The sequence below is a fragment of the Camelina sativa genome, chromosome 5 (genome assembly GCF_030686135.1).
Source record: "Camelina sativa cultivar CO46 ecotype springtype chromosome 5, ASM3068613v1".
Lineage (NCBI taxonomy): Eukaryota > Viridiplantae > Streptophyta > Magnoliopsida > Brassicales > Brassicaceae > Camelina > Camelina sativa.
Genome location: NC_141884.1, coordinates 13,901,307 through 13,914,394, shown reverse-complemented (window position 1 = coordinate 13,914,394; position 13,088 = coordinate 13,901,307). Strand labels below are relative to the sequence as shown.

The window sequence follows — 13,088 nt, the reverse complement described above, 5'->3', positions numbered from 1 at the left end:
AAGATATAATAACAACAACAAATAATTCGTGATAAACAAGCATATCGCAAATTAAAGGAGAATTTGATTGAGAATATTTGGAATAAATTTGGTCATTTGTATTAATTAAATAAAATGTTTGTCTTCTTTAATTAATTAAGTAATATGTTTGTTTTTTTAAATTTTAATAAAAGTTTATAAGTTTGTAATTAAAATGTTATTTTATAAATTTTTCTAATTGTAATATGTTTAATAATAATATTAATAAACATTATATTATTAAATAGTTTTAAACATTCTTAAATTATTTATTAAACATTAATCTTTGTATTTATTAAACATTTTAAAATTTCTATAAGAATATTATATTATTAAATCTTAAGATCTTATACCTGTTCTCCCAATAACTAACTTCCTAATAAAACTTCTTAAGACCTGATCTTACAATATTTTTACAATATTTCTCCTCTAAGAACACCCTCACCTGATCCCCTATAAACATGCCCTTATAAGAGCCTATTTTCTGGCATTTGTCAGTTGTTGTCACTTTGGTAGTGTTTCATATCTCAAGCTTTTACTCTTTTGACTAGGCGATATGTGTTGGCTAATTTATGGAAACTAGGAGAACATCTAGACCACATAAGATATGTACCACACGAACTTTGGTACACCTTACCACATAAGAACCCGCAGAATCATATCAACTTGCAACAGCTCCTTCCTTATTAACTTATGCATGGACTTGCACCCAATCTCTCAAGACTCAAGACTTCCCATAATTGGCCAGATTTAACATTTAAAAACCAACGACTAGTTTTTTTATTAATTTCGCATATCTTGTTTTTTTCCTTTTTAGATTTTTAGAACATTGTACACAACTCTATATAAGCTGATCTCTCATTCCATTGTAAGGCACCCTTGAATATTGAAAGTTAATAGAAAGTATTGTTTCTTTACAAAGTTTTGAGTTTTTGTGTTGTCTTGTTCTTTCGTTTTTTTTGTATCCACTTAATGCTTTGGAACCAGCTGATTAAGTTTGTTTGAGTGATTCAAACATTCTTGTTCGTCACTTATTGAGCGAGTCAGTCACCCCCTGTCCATCATTTCCACTTGAATTGATCTCACTTGAGAGAAGTGACCGCCATCGTGTTTGATCTCCACCTTCTCATTGTTCCACCTTCTGCGAGGTATGCTTGGAATCTCTTGATCATCAAGTGATCTAAAGTTTGGAGTGCTTCCAATCTTGCATCACTCATGCTTTAAATTTGGATTTATTCTTGGTCTTATTAATAGTATAGCTTTGGATCATTGTTTTAATTTTAAGACGATATGAGAAGTTGAACACACATTTTTTTTCTTTAGTGATTGAGTAATTTATGCTAGTAGTTATTAAAACTCAAATCAGCATTTTAAAAAAATATCAATCCAAACTCGTCCGTGATACTTAAAGTTTTTATAAGTGTATATATTAACAGTATTTGAAAAATTTCTTACATTTAAATATATATTTATATCTATTTTTAAAAAATGATTATATATGATATAATTAAACGGTTCAACTAAAGAATAGAATTAAACCGGATATGACCTTAGAATTTGGATGCTTACTAAGTTAACTTTCATGCTTATTTGGATTTCAATTCATTTTGGTTTTATTTATTTAGTGGATGTGAGACGTTAAACACATTACTAACATAAATTTTTTTTCTTTACTGCTTGAGTAATGCATGTTCGTTTTAAAAAAAAATCATAAAGTATTCAAAAAAAATTAAAATTTTTATTAATTTTATGTACTATATGATAACTCAAATCATTTTTAAAAAAATAAACAAAGATAATACGAAAATCATAATATTGAATCTTTAGTTTCTTTTCAAAATATTTATATTATTAATTGTAAACAATTATATAGATATAATTAATTAAATAATTTTTGTTAAAATACTTTAATTAGGTTTGATTGTGTCTAGGATTAATATTGAAGTATTTAAAATATAACTACCAGTTTTCTGATAAACTATGGTATATATATTATAAATCGAACCACCTCTCATTATTTTTTCGCTATTAAAATTATAAAGATAACAGTATCCTTGTCATTTTACCATAGATTAAGACTCTAAGCTTAACCGCCAATTTATTTTATTTTTTACAATTCACATTTTTTCCTCAATTTTTTTTTGTTGTTTATATTAAAACAAAATAAATCAATCAAAATATGAACAAATTATACTTAAAATTGCAAAAAAAAAAATCATTGAGAATTTCCCGTTTTTTTTTTTTTGAATTGGCATAGAGTAAAAGTTTTTTGAAGCTCTTAGAAATAGCGGATTTAGTTAGCTAAGAACACAATCTTAGATGATCCTTCAAAAGCAAATAACTCCTAATACTTTTGAATCGAAAAAACCAAAAGAAAATCCAATTAAAGGGACCGGATCTTAGTTGACCCTAATAATTTACTAATCTACTAATTTACTTTTAAAAATATTCTTTTGGTTTTTGTTTCATTTTCAGATTTACCTGTAATGTGTTTAATTTATTTTTCTTATATGTAGTAACATACTCTGTAAATTTTTACTAAACAATTTTTTTGGAAAAATATACTACAAAAATGTTAATGTAGATAATGATAATGATTGTTCAGATAATGTATTAATGTATAGCGCAATTCCACGTGATTCTCGTAGCTATCCAAATAAGTATTATAATATGATTTGATTATATATATAAAACAAAGTTGACGTGTTATTTTTGCTAGTTTAATCGTTATTAGGAGCACGATTGAAAGCAAAACATTGACGTATTATTATTTTCTACACAGTATAAATGATTACACTATACTTTTCTTTTCTAACTATTATTTATTATTTCTTTTCTAACTATATACTTTTTTAATGTTTACTTGTTTTAGAAGCATAAACTTTGATTTTTATTTTTACAAACTGAATCTAGTTCAAATTCTTCAATCATAATTATTAATTTTCTAAAAATCCATTGTTGGTTTTTTGTTCGATTAGGACATTTGCCTAATGATTTTGTATCCGTTTCTTTGTTGTGTTCCCACCCAAATTTTCTATGACGTTTTGTGGAATTGGATTGAATCTGTTTGTAAATTGCTAATGAGCCTGAGAAATAAGAAACTCAATATAGTTATTTACCGGTATAGTCATTCATTTTCACCAAGTCGGAACAGTCCGTAGAGAAAGCCACATCCCGAAAATCATGGCCAATCATGCACTGCATGGCCCAAATGAAAGCTTCAACTTCAGCGTGTAGCAGAGATAGACTGCACCAGTAGTTGGTAGCTCTGAGTAACGGGTACGCTCTCTGCAAAGAAGTACAACACCGTCCTGCACCTGCAAAACTATCAGACTCTTTCCAAGAGCCATCAACAAAGAACCTATAGCCGGAGTAAACCGAAAGAAGAGAAGGACTACATCCCTAGGGCCTAGAAGAAGAGACCAGAAGAGAGGAGGGACACTCCACCTCCACTACTTCCTCCTGTGCTTTTAGCCATGAGGTCGCTTCCCCTTCCGCCAGTCGCACAACCTCATCAGGTTGTTCCACCTGGTTCTCGAAGACCCTAGCATTCTTTGCTTTCCAAATATACTACATAAGCCAAGGGAAAATCACAACCAGTGAACCCGGATTCTTATGCCCCAGAAAATGATCTACATTAGTGAATATAGATTTTGTCAGGAAAATTTGGGGACCCACAGGGACATGGGCTAAAGCCCAGACCTGGCGTGCCGGTGGACATACAAAGATGGCGTGATTGATAGTTTCCTCCTCAGCCCCGCATCTTGTACAATCAACATCACAATCAATCCCCCACCTTTTCAAGTTTGCCAAAACCAAAATACACCCTGTCAAAACTTGCCACATAAAGTGTTTAATCTTTGGCGGACAACGAACCTGCAAAACCCCTGCAAGGAGGGAAGTGATATCCGGTCCAGACCCGAAGGCCTGGAAGGTGTTAGGAACACCGATACGCGCTGTATCATATCCTGATTTGACTGTATATTTGCCAGACTTTGTAAAGTGCCACCCAAAGTAATCTGCCCTCGGACTAATACTCAATGGAATAGCCTCTATCAAAGCAACATCCACCGGATCAAAATGCTCCATGAGCCGATCCCGACACCAAGTGTGCGTCTGAGGATCTATAAACTGAGTCAAACAAAGAGTTGGGTCCATAAAAAACCCTTTTGATAAAGCTGGTCTTGGGGGTTGAGCTGGAACCCAGGGATCAGTCCATATAGATATGGAGTCGCCTGAGCCAACCCCTTTAATAAGCCTTTTATTTACCAAAGATCAAGCAGATATGATACTCATCCACCCATAGGAAGGAGAGTAGGACCGTATCGGTGCCATAGGATTGGAATTCCGTTAATATCTACTTTTAAAAATCCTTGCAAACAGTGAGTCCGGAAACTCAATCAGCCGTCATAACTGTTTAGCCAATAAAGTCCAACCAGTTGTCTGGCTTTGTAACCGATCACGAACAAAAGAGAAAACCTTCATCTTAGACCCCCCCCAAACTCTCAGAGATCCCTAAATACGATCCCATCCCGCCCGGTGTGGTTATCCCTAGGACCCCCTGCATCTCCCTCTTAGCCGGTTCGTCTACCGTATGACCAAACTGAATGGAAGATTTAGCAAAATTGATTTGCTGACCCAAGACTGCCTCATACTGATTGAGAATATCCAAAACAACACCACACTGATCCTTATCCACCTTACAGAAGAAGAGACTATCGTCCGCAAACAACAAGTGTGTAATAGGAGGACATTTATTAGCCACTTTGATACCCGTAATCCGCTTATCCGCCTCCGCCTTCCGAATATTTGTAATCAGAACCTCCGTACATAAAATAAACAAATAAGGAGATCACCCTGACGTAATCCTCTCTCTGGGACTATCTGACCATTAGGTTGACCCTTAATAAGAACCCTATACTCAACCGAAGAGACACAAAACATAATCCATGAAATCTATTTCTCCACAAATCCCATCTGTCGTAGTGTATGTTATAATTATTCATAAAACTTGTTTTAATGCTATTTTAGGGTATTTCTCAAAAATAATTCGGTATTACATGAAAAAAATATCAATTTAGTGTAGAGATGGCAAAACAATGACATCTCCTCTCAAGTTCAAGAATACTTAGGGCACATAATGAAAAGTGAGAATTTACCAAATCAATTTTAGGAAGAGGCAACGGCATGCCTAGAAAAGAACTGTAACCATGTTTCCTAAGGGCCAGCTTGTCGAATATGTAACCATGTCTCTGAGGTAACGAACCATATTTTTGATTATTCATATCTCACCCACAATCCTATTTGGAACATCAAGAATGTTGCATCGACTTCTATGGGAATTAAGAACATAAGAAACAGCGGCATTCGATGAAATTCCTAGGTTTATGAAACCAAGAATATCATACAATGATACAAACAACCAAAGAGAGCACCATTTTTCATACCCAAAAGAAAGTTTGTAATTTACCTCAGCTACAACATGACGCTGCGGCAAAAAATGTGTTTTGTAGCTTAAAATTTTGGATGTCGATTAAATTCAGCAGCTGAAAACATTGCATTTTCTATTGCTAATATCGCGTGCGGAGATGAAACGAACAAGCCCATAGTATTCAATACCGTGGGGGCATCTGTGACACCCCGGTTTAAGGGACATGCGGAGAAATTTAAAAGAATTGATTTGGCCACCTATGTCACCAAAGTACACTTATCTTTTCGTTCAAGGGTCCTAAGAGAACTCCAGAGTTAAGCGTGCTTGAACTGGAGTAGTCTCAGGATGGGTGACCTTCCGGGAAGTGACTGTCCGAACTGTGCGAGTGAGGACAAAACACAGGGAAAGATCATGGGGTGATTTGTAGGGACGGTAACAAGTCTTTAAAGCCTCCCGGACGTAGCAAACAAACCGTCAGATATGGATGAGCTCACAGGCCTAGTGAGAGGATGTGAGGCCCATTAAAGAAAATGGATCCATTTACTAGGATTGGACATGGGCTCACTAAGAGGTGGCGGTCGGGATGTTACAAGTGGTATCAGAGCCGAACCTAGACGAGTGTGGAGTCGAGTGGGCTCAGACCGTCGGAGGTGACGGTCTTGGTGTGCAATGAGGACATTGCGATCTGTTAGTGGGGGTGAATTGTGACATCTCGGTTTCAGGGACATGCGGAGAGGTTTAAAAGAATTGATTTGGCCACCTATGTCACCAAAGTGCACTTATCTTTTCGGTCAAGGGTCCTGAGAGAACTTCAGAGTTAAACGTGCTTGAACTGGAGTAGTCTCAGGATAGGTGACCTTCCGGGAAGTGACTGTCGGAACTGTGCGAGTGAGGACAAAACACAGAAAAAGATCATGTGGTGATTTATAGGGACGGTAACTAATTTTTAAAGCCTTCCGGACGTAGCAAACCGACCGTCGAATATGGATGGGCTCACGGGCCTAGTGAGAGGACGTAAGGCCCATTAAAAAAAAATGGACCCATTGACTGAGATTAGACATAAAGCCCACTAAAAAGTGGCGGTCGGGGCGTTACAGCATCTGTAACTCCCAAAACTAAACCCATCTACCCGTGACCTAGTTCTTTTTGTTGGGTATCAACATGTGGTATTCCTCTATCTAATCATTCGAAAACAACCTCTTAAATTTATATTTAGATGTTCGAATTATATTTAGATGTTCGAATCATTTCGAATCATGTTAAATAAAAAACATCTAAATTTCTCAACCTCAAACTCGTAGAACTTATAGAATCTAGGGGTAGGCAAATGTCATGGTTCAAACATTTTTACCAAAAAAAAGGAAAAGAAAAAAAAAAGTTACTAAGAGATTTTTTTTTTTTTTTGGTTAGATCTTGAATTTGAAATTCATTAATTCTGAGATCCATTTCCTTATTGGATCTGCAAACTTTAATTGACGTGGAGGCCAATTAACAAATCTAATTCATCCAAACCCTCATGAAAGATTTACCGTTACAACTCCTTAATAGCCACAAGAGTTTGGGAAAACGATATCATTGTATTTGTATGTATGTGTGTGTTTTGGAAATTGGAAGCTCTTGACTTGTGTCTCATCATCTTGGAGGCCACTCAATGTCCATTAGAGGGAATGTGGTATAGGAACTATTGCCTTGTTCCTGAGACTAGACTTAAGACATGATCACTTTGACTAGCACGTGGATTTGTTAAATTGATGGTTTGTGTCATGACGGGAAGACGCACGATTTCCCCAATCGTCATCCCATGCGAGGGAAAACATTTTTCTCTACTTGAGGCGCCAGAAGACAAAACATTTTATCATGAGCTTCGATTTCTTTTTAAGCCCACTTGAATAGAGCCATATGTGTAGATCATGTACTCACACTTGATAGTATACACTGTCATTGTAACTTTTATTTTCTGGGCCATACTAGTTCTTGCATTATAGTACTTAGGGTATCCAAATTCGTTCGTTTAGTTAATAATTAAACTGCACAATCTTAGATAGGCCGTCGTATAGAAACTATTGATTTCATCTGGATCAGTCGGACAAATAGGGTAACACATTCATCTTGATTTCAGTGATCAAGCATTTAAACCATATTTTACCAACTCTGCTTTCCAATTTCCAATGCTTAAAGATAGTCTAAAATTCTATTAATCGTCGTGCAAACATACCAATTATTTCCAATGTATACAATATGTTAACCCCCAAGAGAAAAGAAAAGCATGCAAAAAGTTTGAAACTTAATATACTTGTAAAACAATGCATGTAATCACTAGCTATCACAAACCATAGGCATATTTATCTTTGATCAATATATTTGATTCTCGGAAGATCGACCAAAAATCCAGGATGCTCGGATCTCAAGTCACTTGATATAAAATGTTATACAAAATGCTTCATGTGACTGGTGAGCAAATAATAATAAAATTTTAATATATGAAACAAATTATACAACATCATCGGCACACAAAAAAATATATATATACATAACAACACAAATATGGTGAAGACATGGGAAAGCTATGACATCGATCTCCCTCCTCTCAAGTTTAACACTTAGAGCACATCATGAAAAGTGATTAAAAAATATACACTGACGATCACTTTTATCAGATCAATTCAAGGAGTGGCACCGGTCCGGCTGGACAAGAACACCGTGCACCCGTCCTTGGGGGACATCGTGGGGCAATACACAATATCATCGCAGTCATCTAATCGGACCCTCTTAAAATCAAACACGGACGTGAACATGGCAATGAAGAGTACGAGGTGGGTCAGGGCATACCGCTGGCCAACGCACTGGTGCGAGCCCGATCCAAAAATTAGGAAATTGCGTTTGAACACATGATCCTCTTTCCTTGTCTCGCTAAACCGGTCAGGATCAAACCGGTCTGGTTCAGTAAACCCTTGAAACGCGGCGTCGAAAACGGAAGGAAAAACAATCGTACCTTTAGGGATTGTGTACGATTCCGTGAGAGGGAAGTCACCAACAGCAACGTGTGGAACCATACTTGCTGGTGGTCGGTATCTAAGGACCTCACGAGCCACAGACCGCGTGTACTTCATCTCCGCGAGCTGATCCGGTGTTATCAACTCGTTGGACTCAGGCGACCAAATCCTTGCAACTTCCTCCCTAACTCTTCTTACCACTTCTGGCTCTGACTCAAGAAGCACCACTGCCCAAAGGAGTGATGATGTGGACGCGTCTTGCGAGGCAAACAAAAAATCGACGAGCAAACAACTTATCTCTTTGTCTTCCGAGTGTGGAGGCGGCCGAATCTGCTGGTTGATCGAATGCATCCAGAAATCGATTAGGCATGTTGGCTCCTCCCCAGCCGCCATCTTTAGTTTTGATTTTCCCGTGCAAACAGCAAGTGTATCCGCTAGCCTAATTACTGCTTGGCGAGCCTCACCGAACGTGAAGCCAGGGAGGTTGATTGGCAGTGCCATTGTTCCGAGATTGAACATATTGTAATCAGTACGGAACATGTTCCTAGCTTCCTTGTCTAAGTATGGTCCAACGAAAACCGTTTGAGAAGTCTCGAGGTTTAGTTCGCGTATGAGTTCTCGCAATGACACTGGCCTAGACTTGCCGGAAAAACTTTTCTCCCACTGCCGTAGATGACGGAGGATAACAAATTGTTGGAGGGTAGAATAGATGGAGAGTGCCTTGGGGGTGAAGTTAGGAGCTAAATGACGGCGAACAGATTTGTGGTCCTCTCCGAACATGTAGATAAGGCTATAATCACCAAAAAGCTTCTTGCCAAATGGATGTCCGACAAGGTGGAAAGCATTAGGACGAATGTTGGAGAAGATTTTATTGGAAAGCTCTGCGTCTTTGATGTAGATGATGAATTTTCCAATGAGGTAGTTGGCGGAGAGGCCAACAGGAGTGTTTGCCATTTCGGATTGCTTGTTCCAGAATGAAGTCGGGTCACGGAGGAGTGCAACGACGTTTCCAATGATGGGAGTGACGAAGAGAGGGCCAGGGAGGTTACGTTTCTTGACAAGATAAGAGAGTTGCTCGAGCAGAAGGTATAGAAGCAATGCTGAGAGTAAGTACGGTGCAAGAGAGGCAAATATAGAATCTGAGGAAACCATTATTCTTTTCTTTGGTTTATATTATTCTTATTATATGGAAATGATTGATTTGAGTGGTAAAATATAAGAAGAGGATTTTGCTTTCTGTCGTTTGTTTGGTTGGTAGGATTCGTAGAATATTTATAAGAGGTTTTGGGATATTGGATTGAAGCTGTGTTGGGAGATTTATTAAGAGAAGAAGAATTCAACGGGTTCTTTTTTTTTTTTTGCAAACAAATCCAAAGGTTTAAGAAATTATCGGAAAAAGAAAAAAAGAAAAAAAAAAAAAGCAAAAAAAAATCCAAAGGTCACCTGTCAAAAAAAAATTATCAGAAAAGAAATCCAAAGGTTTTTTTTTGCTTGTTTCCTATTTTTTGTCAATAATATGTCTTTGTCACATTTTTTTAAAAAAATTTCCATTGTCTATGGAGAGAGAGACAGAAGGAGGAGATATGAATATTTTGAATTGATCGTTTGTGAGTTGTCTTGACAATATTTCTAATACCTTAGTTTCAAATAGATCAATAATTTTTTTAATGGAAACAAAATGACTCAACATATATGCAGAACCATGCCTAGGATTATAGGGGCCGGAAGCGGTATTTAAAAAAAATGCCTTAAATTTTTTTTAAAAAATCTCTGATTGTTGATGGCAGCCAAACTAAAAAGGAAGAAAACAAAAAGATGCATAAGTTAAATTATATGTTAATGTTTTAGTGGTGATTAGTGGTGATCGACTGATCGTGATCGGAGAAGTGAGAACAATGGATCTCAAAAAATCTCGAGTTTTCTATAACCATCGTTGCTCTCCTTTTCTTTTTACCACATAAAATCATTTTTATTAGGTCTAACTATTAGGTTTATTTGGGAAAATTAAGGCTTTAATTTTTTTTCAAAAAAACGGACCGGAAGCAAATGCTTCTTTTGTTTACACGTAGCCACGGCTCTGCATATATGACTGTGAGTTAAGGAAACTTTTGATGTTATCTTTACCACCAATGAGGTTGGTTTCAACTTACTTACGTACCGAAATGAACTTTTTCTTTTTGTTTTTGACAGTTTTTTTTACCTTTAAAAAGGCATAGTTTGGGAGTCAGTATATCATACCTATTAGGCTATTACTATTAGTATTAACATGATATGCTCCAAATCATCAAAATAGCATTCTTAAATTCATAATCATTGTGTTTCGTTGTAAATTCTATTATTTTCTTGAGTCAACGGCTGATTTTACCAATTCAAGTGGTTTTTATTCCCACCCAAATAAATATACCTATTTTAAAGAAAAATCCAAATGAATATACTCTTTTAAAAAAACAAATCCAAATGAATATACTTTTTTTTTAAAGACAAGTCCAAATAAATATACTATGTCGTCATTTTAAATATAAGTATATGACTATTTTTTAATTATTTTTCTGGATAAAAATAATTGATGATATTTTGCCTTTTCAACAGCCTAGATTATTCTCATATATAGAAGACATGAAAGCGAAATTTATCTTAAAAAGATATATATATAGAAAGGGTTAGCAATTAGCATATAAGTTTTTTTTTTACTATTGTTTACTTTGTGTTTCTTTGGACAGTTTTTTTCAGCTTGTTTACAAATTGTTTTTTTTTATTTCTTTTATCATTCATACTAGTAGAATCTAACACTATATCTGTTTCCATTTACTGTGGATTATCTGGTCAATCTGGAAGGATAGGAATAAAAAGGTTTTTCAGTATATTGAGGCAGAGCCACTTGATGTTATTAATCATGCGGCTAATGATAAATTATTATGGGAGGAGGCCAAGTCCTTCATCTCGGACTCCCTACATTCTTTGCCTTTGGAGGTTCGAGATCCTTCTCCCCGGTGTCAGATTGATGGATCTTGGAAGGTTTCAGATCTTTTTGTAGGTTTGGGCTGGTGGTTTTGTAATAGTGAGAATACAACGTTGCTTATAGAGCACGAAGCCAGCGACGCAGCCCTTCACCCCTACATTCGGAGCTCCAGGCTCTGATTTGGGCGATGGAATCCCTTTTGGTGGCGGGTGCTGAATGTCAGATTTTTGAGACGGATTGTGCAGAACTTGTGGCGATGGTGCAATCTCCCGATGAATGGCCCGCTTTCTCCAACCTTTTGGATGATTTCAGCTTACTTCGACTATCCTTTCCCTCCTTCATGCTTTCCAGGATCTCCCGCACGTCAAATGTAAGGGCAGACTGTCTTGCTCGCTCCTCGAGATCTTTATCTTTTGTAACTTCTTTTGTAAACTCGTACCCTCCGATTTGGGCAACCAACCTTGGAGTTATTTTCTAATTTAATGTTTGGTTGACAAAAAAAAAATCTAACACTATATCACCAATCATAATTATATTTTGATTAAATGGATGATTTATAGTTTAATAAGGACATTAGATTTTTTTTTTTTTTAACTATTGGGCCACAACAAGCCGGTCTATTAGCCAAATCTCTATATTCGTAGTATATTCGTAGGAAACATGGCTTGATCCCTGGTGTGATGGTGTCTTGTGCATTAAGGACTTAACATTGGTCAGTGCACTGAAGTTAGGATTGGCTTAACACTTTTTATTAACTTTTTTTTATATCAGACCAAAATAATAATAATAATATCAATAAAATATTTTTATCTGCTCAAGTCAGTTAACAATGCATTTATTTTTATGTTGCTATATATGATAATCTAAAATCTCGAGACATTTGGCCGATTTATTTATGATTAAGGGAGTGGAAGACTTGGTAAGTGAAAGCCGGACCAAAGAATTTCTTTTTATTAAAAAAAAAACAAATGGAGCAAACACAACCCATCTTACAAGTTACAACACAGACTAAAAAACATGACATATGACTTCACAATCCATACTTCCATTGACAATTTGACATGAGTGGATTACACCACTCGGAGTCTTTTAATGTTACTCAACCCCCGTTTTTGGTGATCCCAAAATTGTTGTTCGCGATTCTTTCGTTACAAAAGTTTATTTTGAAGATATGACCTATATATTAACGGGTCCGATAGAGTTTAATTACAAAATACATCGTTGTCATCTAAGCTTTGAAATTTAGTCATAGTGCGTATTATATAACTCAATCGGTCCAGTCCATTTGCATTTTTATGTTAAAGCGGTTCATAATTTTCCGCTAAAAAAAATTCTTGGAAGCCAATAATAATGTCCTTTAGAGGGCATGTGGTATAGAAATTGTTGTCTATTTCGTGAGACTAGACTTTAAACATGACCAATGGCTTTGACTAATATGTAGATTTGCTAAATTGATGGTTTGTGCCATGACGAGAAGACGCACGATTTCCCCAATCGTCATTTCATGGGAGGACAAACCATTCTTCTCTACTTGTGGCAGAAGACAAAACATTTGAACTTGGGCTTCGATTTCTTTTAAAGCCCATTTGGATAGAGCCATATGTGTTTGCATTTTACTCACACACTTGACACTTGATGCTTTAATTTATGGGCCAACTTAGATGAGTAATATATACTGGTTCTTGCC

The 13,088-nt window shown here is 36.0% G+C and overlaps 1 pseudogene across 1 annotated transcript; it reads right to left on the bottom strand.

Annotated features, from left to right (window-relative positions):
- Positions 1–7,909: 7,909 nt before the first annotated feature.
- On the bottom strand, positions 7,910–9,594 carry LOC104786814 (cytochrome P450 710A4 pseudogene; annotated as a pseudogene). Its single transcript, XR_015558529.1, has one exon. The product of XR_015558529.1 is annotated as a cytochrome P450 710A4 pseudogene (transcript).
- Between the last annotated feature and the right edge of the window lie 3,494 nt (positions 9,595–13,088).